This window comes from Triticum dicoccoides, chromosome 5A (genome assembly GCF_002162155.2).
Source record: "Triticum dicoccoides isolate Atlit2015 ecotype Zavitan chromosome 5A, WEW_v2.0, whole genome shotgun sequence".
NCBI lineage: Eukaryota > Viridiplantae > Streptophyta > Magnoliopsida > Poales > Poaceae > Triticum > Triticum dicoccoides.
Genome location: NC_041388.1, coordinates 538303919 through 538317593, shown reverse-complemented (window position 1 = coordinate 538317593; position 13675 = coordinate 538303919).

Genomic DNA, 13675 nt, shown 5'->3' with positions numbered 1-13675 from the left:
ATTGAGTGCGAATTTCTTCATGTACTTGGGAGTAACATACCTGTACTCCCTCCACTCTCTTTCCCATCTCCTCTCTATCTTCTGAATGCGCACCTTGCGCTGATTTTTGTCTTTCTCAGGATGTGTGCAGTACCCAACATATATATCATCAGGGATCTCAAACAATGTGTTAACCTCAGCCCTCTTTCCTCCTTTCTGTGGCCTTTTGCCGTCAGCCATTTTCTTCAGTTGAGGAATTTGAACAATTGAATTCTCTAAAGAAGTATGCAACTTTTCTTCAAGGAATGCTACAAATGAGTTAAGTTGATGAGAACCTAGTGATTCAGCAGCTGACATGAGTACCTGTGAACAGAGTATAGTTGCGAGGAATTTGGAGAGGTCATATGCGTTCTCAAAAGGTTTTATAAAGAACAAGTTTGAGGAATTTGACCAGATGAGTCTTGAAGAATTTCACTAAGCATTCTTTGTCTTAGGTTCCAGAGATGTGTAGATCAAAAAAAAATTCACACATTTGAGGAATCTTGAAGAAAAACATAGCTTAGAGAAACGAATCAAGAACAGATGATATGTGAGGTGTTTTAGTGTGTGAAGATATGAAGAAAAACACCTTTGAAGATTTTGTAGATAAACATTCGAATCAACGAGGGCAGTAAAAGTAACTTTTAATTACCCTGGATGAAGAACACGACGAACAGTGAGGTGGAGAAGTGATGTTCGTCTGTGTAGATCTTCCACGCCCTAACTTGGCGGAGGAAGATGGCTACGGCAGCGGCGAAGTGAAGATTTCCGCAGCCGGCGCGAGTACGGTGGTGACGAGGTCAAGGCAGTGAAGCTCTTCCTCACCGGCGACGTTGAAGTAGTGGCGGCGCTAGGGTTTGAGAAGCTCGAGCTGGAGAGAGGTCGAGCGGAGTAAAAAAAGTGAGGAAGGGGAAGAGGGGTATTTATAGCCATGGTGAAAAACTATTCGCCCGAAGAAATTGGACGAACGTGCCCCTGACCCTTCTCATTCGCTTGACATGTGTCACCCACGTACTGAGAGGTGGAGATCTTGTGCGATCATGGGTGAAAGGATAAGTGTATCGTGGGATGCAGAACGGTTTGAGCGGCAAAGCCGAAAATTTAGATAAGATAGGTTTTAAAGTTCCGTTTGCAATTTTTTCAGCTGACAAGGACACAGTGAAGATTTTGAACGAGTTTCAAATAGAACGCACATGAAGAATTTGTGGACAGAATGGGTTGAGTATAGCATAGAGGGGGAAAGGGTCCGATCACATTCACTTAGCAGAAAAACCAACTTGAAGAATTAGCAATAAGTGAATGTTGTAGAGGACATAAAACTATATATATATAGTCAATGAAGAAAAACAACGGAAACAGTGAAGACAATGCAAAGTTGAAGATTATGAACAACTGAGGAATTTCAACTTATGGTGGTGGCGTGACCCACTGTATAAGAATGATGATTTCAGACACCGCGTACAATTATCGTAGGGTTCTGAGAATCAAATTCTTCGTTAATTTCTTCACACTAAGAGTGTTATTTTTCATTGATTGAAGAAAAACGTTTCTTCATGTGTTGCACATCTAAGTCATCAAGTTTGCATAAGTGTTAGGATGGGTGTCCTTTTCAAAGAACATTCGAAGATTCTAGGATATTTAGCTCACACCGCAACTTGCTAAATCTCTTCTCATCCAAGGGCTTTGTGAAGATATCGACTAGCTGTTCTTCAGTCTTCACATGCTCAATAGAAATGTCACCCTTCAACACATGATCACGAAGAAAATGATGACGAATCTGAATGTGCTTAGTCTTCGAGTGCTGAACTGGGTTGTGAGCAATCTTGATGGCACTCTCATTGTCACATAAGAGAGGCACATTATTCATGTTTACACCATAGTCCTTGAGAGTTTGCTTCATCCATAGCAATTGAGCACAGCAAGAACCAGCGGCAATGTACTCAGCTTCAGCAGTAGATAGTGATACGCAGTTCTGTTTCTTCGAGGACCAACAGACCAAAGATCGTCCGAGGAAATGACATGTACCAGATGTTGACTTGCGGTCCACACGATCACCGGCATAGTCAGAGTCAGAATATCCAATGAGATCAAAAGCCGAGCCCTTGGGGTACCATAATCCAAGTGTTGGTGTGTGAGCTAGATATCGAAGAATATGCTTCACAGCCTTATGGTGTGATTCCTTCGGTCTAGCTTGAAATCGGGCAGACATGCAAACACTAAGCATTATATCTGGCCTAAATGCACATAAGTACAATAAAGAACCAATCATGGAGCGGTATACCTTATGATCAAAGTCAATACCATTTTCATCAGTGCACAGATGGCCATTTGTGGGCATAGGAATTTTGACGCCTTTGCAATCTTGCATGCCGAATTTCCTCAGTACATCCTTGAGGTATTTCTCCTGAGATATGAATATGCCATTGTGTTGTTGACGAATTTAAAGACCTAAGAAGAATTTCAACTCTCCCATCATAGACATTTGATATTCTTCACTCATCATATAGGCAAATTCATCACTATAACGTTGGTCAGTACAACCAAAGATAATATCATCAACATATATTTGGCACACAAACAATTCACCATCATAAGATTTCGTGAAAAGAGTAGGGTCGAGTGAACCGGGTTTGAAGCCTTTCTTCATGAAGAATTCCTTCAAGGTATCATACCACGCCCGTGGGGCCTGCTTGAGGCCATAGAGGGCCTTGTTGAGTCTGAAGACTTTGTCAGGATTCTTTGGATCTTCAAAACCTGGGGGTTGAGTAACATATACTTCTTCCTCAAGCTTACCATTGAGGAATGCACTTTTCACATCCATTTGATATAAAGTGATATCATGATGGTTAGCATAAGCAAGTAATATGCGAATAGACTCAAGTCTAGCAACAGGTGCAAAAGTTTCATCTAAATCAATTCCTTCAACCTATGTGGAGCCTTGAGCTACAAGCCGTGCCTTATTCCTCGCCACAAGGCCATTTTCATCTTGCTTGTTGCGGTAGATCCACTTTGTGCCAATGATATTGTGCTTGCGAGGATCTGGACGTTTGACCACTTCCCAAACATTGTTGAGCTCGAACTGATGTAATTCTTCTTGCATGGCCTGAATCCACTCAGGCTCCAGAAATGCTTCATCTACCTTAGTGGGCTCTGTGATAGAGACAAAAGCATAGTGCCCACAAAAGTTAGATAAATTTGAAGCTTTTGAGCGTGTGAGAGGACCTGGCGCTTTGATGTCATTGATGATCTTTTCCACTTGCACTTCTTTTGCAATGCGAGGATGAGCTGGTTGTCGTTGAGGAATTTGATCAACATTCTCTTCAGCACCATTTTCTTCAGTATTTTCTTCAGGTGCATTAGCTCGATGTTCTTCTTGTTCTGGAATGAATTCTTCAGCAGATTCTTCAGTAGGAATGACATCCTCAGTAGCCTTGAACTTGATAGTTTCCTCAGGTGCTAGTTCATCTATCACAGTAGGTAGGTGCTCTCTTTGTGAGCCATTAGTTTCATCGAACCGCACATCTACAGTTTCAACAACCTTGTGAAGAGCGTTGTTGAAGACTCTGTAGGTGTGCGAGTCCTTTCCGTAACCAAGCATAAAACCTTCATGTGCTTTCGGTGCAAATTTTGAGTTGTGATGAGGATCTCTAATCCAACATTTAGCACCGAAGACTTTGAAATAACTTACATTGGGTTTCTTATCAGTGAGGAGTTCATAGGCAGTCTTCTTGAAGAATTTGTGAAGATATACTCTGTTGATGATGTGGCACGCAGTATCAATTGCCTCAGTCCAGAAACGACGAGACATTTTGTATTCATCAAGCATAGTGCGAGCCATCTCAGTAAGAGTCCTATTCTTGCACTCCACGACATCGTTCTGTTGAGGAGTGTAAGGAGCAGATAACTCATGAGTAATACCAAGTTCATCAAGATAGTCATCGAGACCAGAATTCTTGAACTCAGTGCCATTGTCACTTCTGATGTGCTTGATCTTCACACCAAAGTTGGTTGAATCCCTCGATGAAAATCGTTTGAAGACTTCCTGCACTTCATGTTTGTAAGTAACAAGGTGTACCCATGTGTAACGAGAGTAATCATCAACAATAACAAAGCCATATTGAGATGATTCATTTGAAACAGCAGAATAATGATTAGGACCGAAGAGATCCATGTGAAGCAATTCAAATGGACGAATAGTGGTCATGATAGTCTTCGCTGGATGCTTGGCCTTTGTCATCTTCCCAGCTTCACAGGCTCCGCATAGGTGATCCTTGAGGAATTTGACATTCTCGATGCCGATGACATGCTTCTTCTTCGCAAGCGTGTGAAATTCCTCATGCCTGCATGACCAAGTCGTCGATGCCAGAGCCAGCCTTCTGAAGCTTTTGCAAGTAGACACACGGTTGGTTGTGGTCCTGTAGAGAAATCAACAATATACAGGTCTCCTCTCCTAAAGCTTTCGAAGACTTTGGAATTGTCAGCTTCCATAACCACAACACAACGATACTTGCCAAAGACAACAACCATATCAAGATCACAAAGCATTGAGACAGACATAAGGTTGTATCCTAAGGACTCGACAAGCATGACTTTGTCCATGTGTCGATCCTTTGTGATCGCAACCTTACCTAGACCCAATACCTGACTTTTGCCTTTGTCGGCAAAGATGATATGCTTCAGATGTGACGGAGATAATGGAGCATCCATCAATAGATTCTTGTCACCAGTCATGTGATTTGTACATCCACTATCGAGGACCCACTCAGTGGCTTTGGGTTGATCATCTTGCAGATGGATCAGTGCATCTTACAAACTCATATACTTCATCAGTGAAGAATATGACATCAATTCATCAGATCAATTTCATCAATCAAAAGAACAGATAAAGCAGTATGAGGACGTGAGAAATGAAAGTTTATTTCTTCATGATTAGCCTGCGTCCTTTCAGGCATACTCAGGTCTCCAGCAAATTTTTCAGACGATTACGTACGTTTGGAGACCTGACCCTGCAGAAGAGATTAGTTCTTTTTCTTCACCACCCACATCTGAAGGGGTGGCAAAGAGTTCATCATTCTGCGAGCTCCATACGAGAAGGATGGCATAGAAGCCAGTCCATTTCGTTTCATATAAGAGGGGTTAGAGTAAGCATAAGAGTTGGCAGAGAAATTATTCGAGGACTTATGGACATAATGATTTGAAGAATAGTGCACATATCCATAATCCTTATATCTTCCCTGCGAAACAGATGATTTAGCACGATGATGTTCATATGAGGACTTTGATCCTTTTGAGGAATATGATCCATGTGAGGAGTTTGGTCCGTATGAGGACTTGGATCCATATGAAGAATTTGGTCCATATGAAGAATTTGATCTGGGGTTCCTATTCTTCACAGGTGGCGTCATGATGACATTCACTTGAAGATTTTGAAGGCATCTTTTGGGAACCCAGATTTTCTTCATAGGAGGACCGTTCCTGCAGTTAGTGCCAACATATCTAGCAAATACTTCACCATTCTGATTTTTGAACAGTTTATAGTTGGAGTCAAATGACTCATCATCAGAACGAGGAGATTCACATGCAAATCCAGATAAGTTAGGTGGATCAACTTGAGGTCCCTTTGCAGCAACCCATGTAGTTTTGGGGTACTGCTCAGGCTTCCAATATGTACCATCAACATTGAGTTTCCTCTCAAAAGCAATACCCTCTTTCCTAGGGTTCCTGTTGAGGATCTGCTTTTTAAGCACATCACAAAGAGTCTGATACCCTTTGAGGCTTTTGTACATGCCTGTCATGTACAATTCCTTCAGCCCTGCATCGTCAGTGATACTAGCAATGTCCTCAAATGAGGAATTAGTGATAGCAGAGGCATGTGAAGAATTTGAAACATTAGCAGCATTTGAACATTCAGGTGAAGAATTAGCAGATTCACGTTCAATGCACTTCAAGCATGGAGGAACAAATTCTTCCTGAGAAGCGCTGATTTGTTGAGCAAGTAATGAATCGCGCTCCTTCTGAAGATCTTCATAACTCACTCTTAGCTTCTCAAGGTATTGCTTTCTTTGAAGAAATTCATAAGAAAGCTTCCCATGATCAGATAAGAGAGTGTTATGATGACCTTGAAGATTGTCAAACCTAGTCTGAAGTCTCTGAAGATTTTCAGTCAAGGCTTTAGTGCGATCCATTTCTTCACCCAACATATCATCACTTTTGTCTAGCATGTTTTGAACCTTTTCAAGAGCCCTTTGTTGTTTTACAGAGGAGGTATATTTGAGTACCTTGGCACCCTTTGCCATGAAGCAATAGGTGGGAGCGTAGTCATCATCGCCTTCATCAGCCTTGTTGGTGAGGTCATTTTCTTCAGTGTTGAAGATAGACTTGCTGACGAATGCAGTAGCGAGAGCTAGGCTCGCCACTCCGGATTCGAACTCCTCAGATGTCTCCTCTTCCTCATTTTCTTCAGATTCAGCCTCAGAGTCCATTTCCTTGCCAATGAATGCCCTAACCTTCTTGGAGCTGCTTTTCTTGTGATATGAAGGCTTTGAGGATTTTGATGATGAAGATTTTGTGGATTTCTTCTTTTTCTTCACATCATCAGAACTGTAATCCTTGTATTTCTTCTTCTTTGATTCCTTTTCCCACTGAGGACAATCTTGAATGTAATGTCCAGGTTTCTTGCATTTGTGACAGAGCCTCCTCTTGTAGTCACTAGATGAGGAATCATTGCTCCTTGTGGGTCTTCCAAAGCGACCACGTCTTGAGAACTTTTGGAACTTCTTCACGAGTAGAGCTAGATCATGGCTTAGTTCTTCAGGATCACCAAGGCTGCCACCAGAGTTTTCATCTTCGGACTCAGATACTACCTTGGCCTTCAGTGCACGTGATCTGCCATAGCTCGAACCATAGAGATCTCTTTTTTCAGCAAGTTGGAACTCATGAGTATTTAGCCTCTCGAGAATATCAGCAGGATCAAGTGACTTGTAATCATCACGTTCTTGTATCATCAATGCCAGAGTGTCAAATGAGGAATCAAGCGATCTCAGCAATTTCTTCACCACCTCATGGTCGGTCATGTTAGTGGCACCAAGTGCTTGAAGCTCATTTGAGATGTCAGTGAGGCGATCGAAGGTTTGTTGAACATTTTCATTGTCGAGTCTTTTGAAGCGGTTGAAGAGATTGCGAAGAACATCAACTCGAAAGTCACGTTGTGTTGAGACTCCTTCATTCACTTTTTACAACCTGTCCCAGATAAGCTTCATTGTCTCCAAAGCACTCACTCTGCCATACTGTCCTTTGCTTAGATGGCCACATATGATATTCTTCGCTTGAGAGTCGAGTTGCTTGAATCTCTTCACATCAGCAGCATTCAGAGAAGGTGTGACTGAGGGAACACCATTTTCCACAACATACCAGAGATCGTTATCAATTGCCTCAAGATGCATTCGCATCTTATTCTTCCAGTAGGGGTAGTCCGTCCCATTGAAGGTAGGACACCTAGCAGAGACCTTGATCATACCTGCGGTCGACATAACTAAAACTCCAGGCGGTTAAACCAAAATCACACAGAACAAGGGAGTACCTTGCTCTGATACCAATTGAAAGTGCGTTATATCGACTAGAGGGGGGTGAATAAGCGATTTTTATGAAATTCTACACTGAGGAATTTACCGGTGAGGAAATTCCTTAGCGAAGAAGTACTAGCAGCGGAATAAGTACTCAAAAGTAAACATAACAGAATACAAGCATAGTCATCATGATGAAATGAAGACAGACACAGAGTACAGGAAGCGTAAGCACAGGATAACACAGGATGAAGACAAACAGACTTAAGAAATTGAACTGAGGAAATTGAGAAAGTCTTCAGTCAAAGTCTTCAAACACAGATATGAACAAACACACAACACAATTATGAGGAAATAAAAGAGTTGAGGGGATAGAACCAGTAAGTTTGGTGAAGACAATGATTTGGTAGACCAGTTCCAACTGATGTCTCAGTTGTACGTCTGGTTGGAGCGGCTGAGTATTTAAACTCGAGGACACACAGTCCCGGACACCCAGTCCTGAACACGCAGCTCGGGACACCAAGTCCTCACCATATTCTCCTTGAACTAAGGTCACACAGACCTCGTCCAATCACTCGTGGTAAGTCTTCAGGTGACTTCCGAACCTTCACAAACTTGGTCACTCGGCGATCCACAATTCCTCTTGGATGCTCTAGACCATGACGCCTAACCATCTGGAAGAAGCACAGTCTTCAAAGGTAACAAGCGTCGGATCCACGCAGGATCAATCTCTTCAGTGATGCTCAATCACTTGGGGTTCGTAGGTGTTTGGGTTTGGGTTTTTCCTCACTTGATGATTTTCTCTCAAAGTCCTCAGAGGATGGGTTGTTCTCAAATGACAAGTGTCAGTTTCTCTCGGAGCAGCCAACCAGCTAGTGGTTGTAGGGGGTGGCTATTTATAGCCTAGGGAGTAGCCCGACATGATAAGACATGAATGCCCTTCAATGATATGACCATTAGGTGGATAGATATTTTGGGACAGCTGGCGCATAGCACAACAACGGTCGGAATTTTGAGTAGCAAAATCCTCAGGGCTATCATGTTCCTCACTGTGTAGGAAATCCGCACTGGCAAATTCCTAACTCCTCAGTCAGAACAAATTCCTCAGAGACCAGAAGAACTTCGTCTCTGTCACTGAAGAATATGACTGGACTGTATGAGATTTCCAAAGGCTTCACTCGAAGGGATTGGTAGGTGTAGGATTTTGAGTTGAGCATGACATGGAAATTTTTCCTTAGTATTTCCTCGACCCCCTTTAACAGTACGGTGTTTCCTATGACTCAAGAAAGAGAAAATGAAACTACGAAAACAAAAGTCTTCACGCTTCATGTTCCTCGAATGAATACCAAGTCTTCAAGGTCACACCAATTTCTTCACTTTCAAAGTCTTCAGAAAGTCTTCAGAAATCCAAAGTCTTCAGTCGAAGAACTTCATTTTTAAGGGTCGACTTTCTCTGTAAATATCAAACTCCTCATAGACTTATAGACATGTATACACTCACAAACGCATTAGTCCCTTAACCTATAAGTCTTCAATACACCAAAATCACTAAGGGGCACTAGATGCACTTACACCTAGGTATTATCAATTACCCCGTGCAATCGAGTTATTAGAAAAACTAATGTTTCTTAATGTGCATATGTCGCTTGATATTTGATACAACCACCCTTTTTCTATTTGGAAGCCTAGGACATTCATTGGACGTAAAAAGAATGAAAGTGTAAAACAAAAAGGGCAAAAAACGTAAAGTGAAAAGTTAAACGAATCATTGGATGTGAAATGTAAAAAAAGCCTTAGAGATGTGATGGATTTTGAGCATGTTTTTCCTTACCAGACGTCACAAGAGAACTGAAAAGATAGTGGAGGAGATGCATGACAATGAGATGGCGCCCTCTAGAGGTCGGAGGTAATTGTCACTCATAAATCTGGGCTTGTCTGGAACATAAAATATTGACAGAAAACTATTTATTTTTCATAGAATACAAGAACAATTCTCTTACATAGAAGATTGTTGTTCAATAAGGTTACTATAAAGAAATAGTTTTTTGTTGAAGGATTTTTTTAAAAATTGTAGAATATAAGGTGCAAAAGTCGCCCACAACATTCAATAAACTAGATGATACCCTGTGCGTTGCGGCGGTTACTAGTTGCAATATATTCTAAAGAGATTAGTTGTATGGAGCATAAATATGTGAATTAATAATATCATGTGATTATTGTATAGTGTAAAACTTTTTTTCATGCATGGTTATGTATTGAGGTAGACATTTTTCATACATGCATTATTGCATGTTGCATTACGTATGCTAGTTGGGTGGAGCATGCAATTAAGAAAGAGGGAATAATAATTGATGAGGTGACATGTATGGTGAGGTGGCATATGTGCATGCTGAGATAAATAGAATAGTGAGGATCAATTTCTTATGTGTATATATAGGATATGTACATACGTAGCAAATTAATTGGCATGTTATTCAAATTGTGGTTCCCGCCCAAGTTGGAAAATCATTTGCATGCAAGTCAAGAGAAAATAAGGAAACAAAAAATCTACAATAGTAATTTATAAGATATTAATCTATAATTATTGTGACTCATAAAGCTGTAAAGAAAGGAGAACCCTTCAACCATTGCCTTTTGTCTAGAGGAAACAACCATACGACCCTTTCCATGTAATTACTGCGACAGTTCAAACTGCAAGAGCAAAGAAAACTATGTCGAAACAACAACAAAATCCCTCTAAAAAGCAACAAGTGAAGTCCTTTTTAGAATCACTCCATGCTAGTCATTTCGATGAATAAAACATTAGAACATGATGTAATGGAATCATTATTTATCAGTACTTGCTAGCTGGCTGCTGAGTGCTTCATCCGTCCGAGTTTATTATGCCCTCTTTGTATTATTGTCAAACCTTAACCTTAAATTGAACTATCTTGCATTTTGCTACTCAAATTTATGGTTAAACTTTAATTTCTAATAATGCAATGTATACAAAGAAACCAATAAACCAGGATGGAGAAAGTAGCAACCGTGCGTCGCCTTCAGCGGTAAAAGGGAACGTGTAGGCGACGCCTGACCGGGGCGCGCGACAGCATACGTGTCTGCGAGGATCTTGTCGGCGTACGTGTCGCGCAGAAACACACGTACTGTACTATGGTAGCGTAAGAAGCGGCCGAGTGATGCAGCGGCAAGCCTAGCGCGCGCGCACGAGGGAGAGCACGCGGGCGCACTCTGCCTGTGGCTGACCCTGAAAGCCCGACGGCGACGCGGACGCAGCAGAGCGCACGCACGAGAGAGCAGTGGCTTGCGGGACGCCACATGTGTGATTGGACCAACGGGACGCGTGCGAGAGCGACGGAATCGTTAACAAATCCCAGCTAGGAGGCTTGTGCAACACCCAACCGTAGGGCTACACAGCCAAAGTCATGCGTGGTGTTGAAACGCGGGTATGCGTTGATGTGAGAGGCAATGAGTGTGCTGGTTTCCGCAACCGGCTTGCTCTTCTGGGTGAACTGGCTGATGCATAGAATCCGATGTCTAGTATGTTGTCATGGATCTACCATGTCTAATTTGGGAAGAATAAATTGCATAAAACCACCACTTTGAGGGTTAGGTTTATGAAAAATATTAAGATACAGTTTCTGTGTAGAAAACATCACATCTTGCATAATGGTTTTGCAAAAACCACTGATCGGCGGATTTGACTCTGTTAAGTGAGTTTATGACAGGTGAAGCCTGTTTTTTTGCCTACGTGGCGTAACTTTTTGTGCCAGGTGGTTTTTAATCTAAAATTACAAACTATACCCTAGAATTTTACATAGACACCCCTAAATCAAAAATGAAAAACGCAATTAGCCCCCGCTTCTCGTTCTGCAGCAGATCGGCGACAACTGCAGAACGCAGTCGTCGGCATCATCCTCGATTTGTCGTCGCTGGCGGTGGATACAGAACGCCGTCGTCAGCTTTTGGCCGCTCATCCAGTGCTTCATTGCCATGGCCGCGAGCAAGGTCCACGAGATCGTCCCAGCCATGGAGGCGTTCTAGCGGTGGCTCGAGGACGTCGGTCCCGTCATGCTCCCTTATGTGCTGGCCATCGTCGCGGTCGTCGTAGCGTCGAGGAACGGCAGGTTGCCCCTGCTGCTTCGGTCATCGTTCTCCCGATGTAGCCCCATGCACTCACCACACCGAGTTGGTCGGGGCATTCCCGCCGGATCCGTTGCGGGGCGGGGACAGTGGAGGCCGATGTGCCCGGATTCGATTGGGGGCACGATGACGACGGCCGGGGAAGGAAGGGGCGGGGGAAGCAAGCTCCGTCAAGACCAAGACCCACCTCTGCCTCGCCAGCTCAGACGACGGCACATGGCGGAAGACCGCTCCCGGCGACACAGGGGAGGGGATGGGCCACGGGCAGCGTCCTCTGCCTCGCCCTCGGTGCAGCAACGGCGAGGGCGGGCCTCTGCCTTGTCCGGGGTCGGGATGGGGCGGCCGAAGTTGGGACGGGTGGTGGCCGGGATCGGGAGGGGCGACGGCGGTTGGGTCTGTATGGGCCTGGGAAGCAGGGAGAGAAATCTAGGGGGCTTTTCTCATTAAACCTAAACTGTTATGCCACGTAGGCAGAAAACGGGCCCCACCTGTCATAAACTCACTTAACAGAGCCAAATCCGCTGATCAGTGGTTTTTGCAAAACCATTATGCAAGATGTGGTGTTTTCTGCAAAGAAACTGTATCATAGTATTTTTCGTAAACCTAGCCCTCAAAGTGGTGATTTTATGCAATTTACTCAATTTGGGAACGCCCAAGACTTATTACTACGCCCTCTGTTTCTAAATATGTCTTTGTGAAGATTCCACTATGGACTATATACAAAGCAAAATAAGTGAATCTACAATCTAAAATGCATCTATCTACATCCGTTTATGGTTCATAGTGAAACATGTACAAAGACCTATACTCCAAATTTTGGAACCACATACATAAGTTTTAGGTGGCATCGGTCTGAAGCATTTGGACGCCACCTAAGATTTAGATGCTAATTGGTTTGGTGCCAAATTTCGACAACTTCCAAATGTTGGCTACAGATTGGTTGCATACCGATTTCCATTATCAATCTCACAAAAGGTTATCAAATTTAGTAACTTTTGATTTTGCCAAATGTTGGCTTGCTAAACATTGGCAATGTGAAATGTTGATAGCAAACCAATCAGACTTTTATTTGCTTTCCTGTTTGGTTAATTCTTCAAGACCGTGGGGTGGACGGCTGGTCGATTTGAAAGGAGGGGTTAGATGGTTGTGATTGTGATTGTACAAGAGGGAGCGGCGCATATTCTCCAAGCACGCCCAAAAGGATGTTAGAGCTTGGCCTAGTCGGATGCCATCGATTAGTATCACTGCCAACATTTTAATTCTGTTATGGAGTGTTGGACCTCTCTAGCAATCGTCAACGGCACCTCCAAGATAGAGATGTCATCACTTCTCTTGTTGGCTTCTTGGGAGTTGTGGAATGAGCGCAATGCACTACTAGAAAATACTTTATAGGTAGACTCTTAACAATAACGAGGGGTAAAAGGCCACCGCTACTGCTACTTAGCGGTAGCGCTAGGTACAAACCGGCGCTACAGGTAATCCTATAGCAGTAGCGTTGGCCTCCCACCCAACGTTGCTGCAAAGTGGTCCCGACCTAACCCATCGGGGCTACCCATAGCAGTAGCGCGTCCTGGGAAGAACCCGCTACTGCTAAACTAATAGCAGTAGCGCGGGTATATGACACGGCGCTACCACTACCAGTGTACTGCTCTAGCAGGTGGGCCCGACTTAGCAGTAGTGGGGGACTCTAATTAACCTAGTGCTACTACTACGTCCTTTAGCAGTAGCAATGTTCCTTAACATGCGCTACTGCTAAGCCCATCCTATTTTCTCTACGCGGGCGCCCCTCAGTCTTCATCTCCACTCCCCACTCTCCCTCTCCCTCTCCACTCTCTCCCCCGCACCCGCCCTCCCCGACCACCATCGTCGACCCTCCTGCTCCTCCTCCACCGAGGTAGCTCCTCCCTCCTCCTCCTCCACCCCTCCCTCCTTCCACCTCCCTCTCCCTCCTCCCT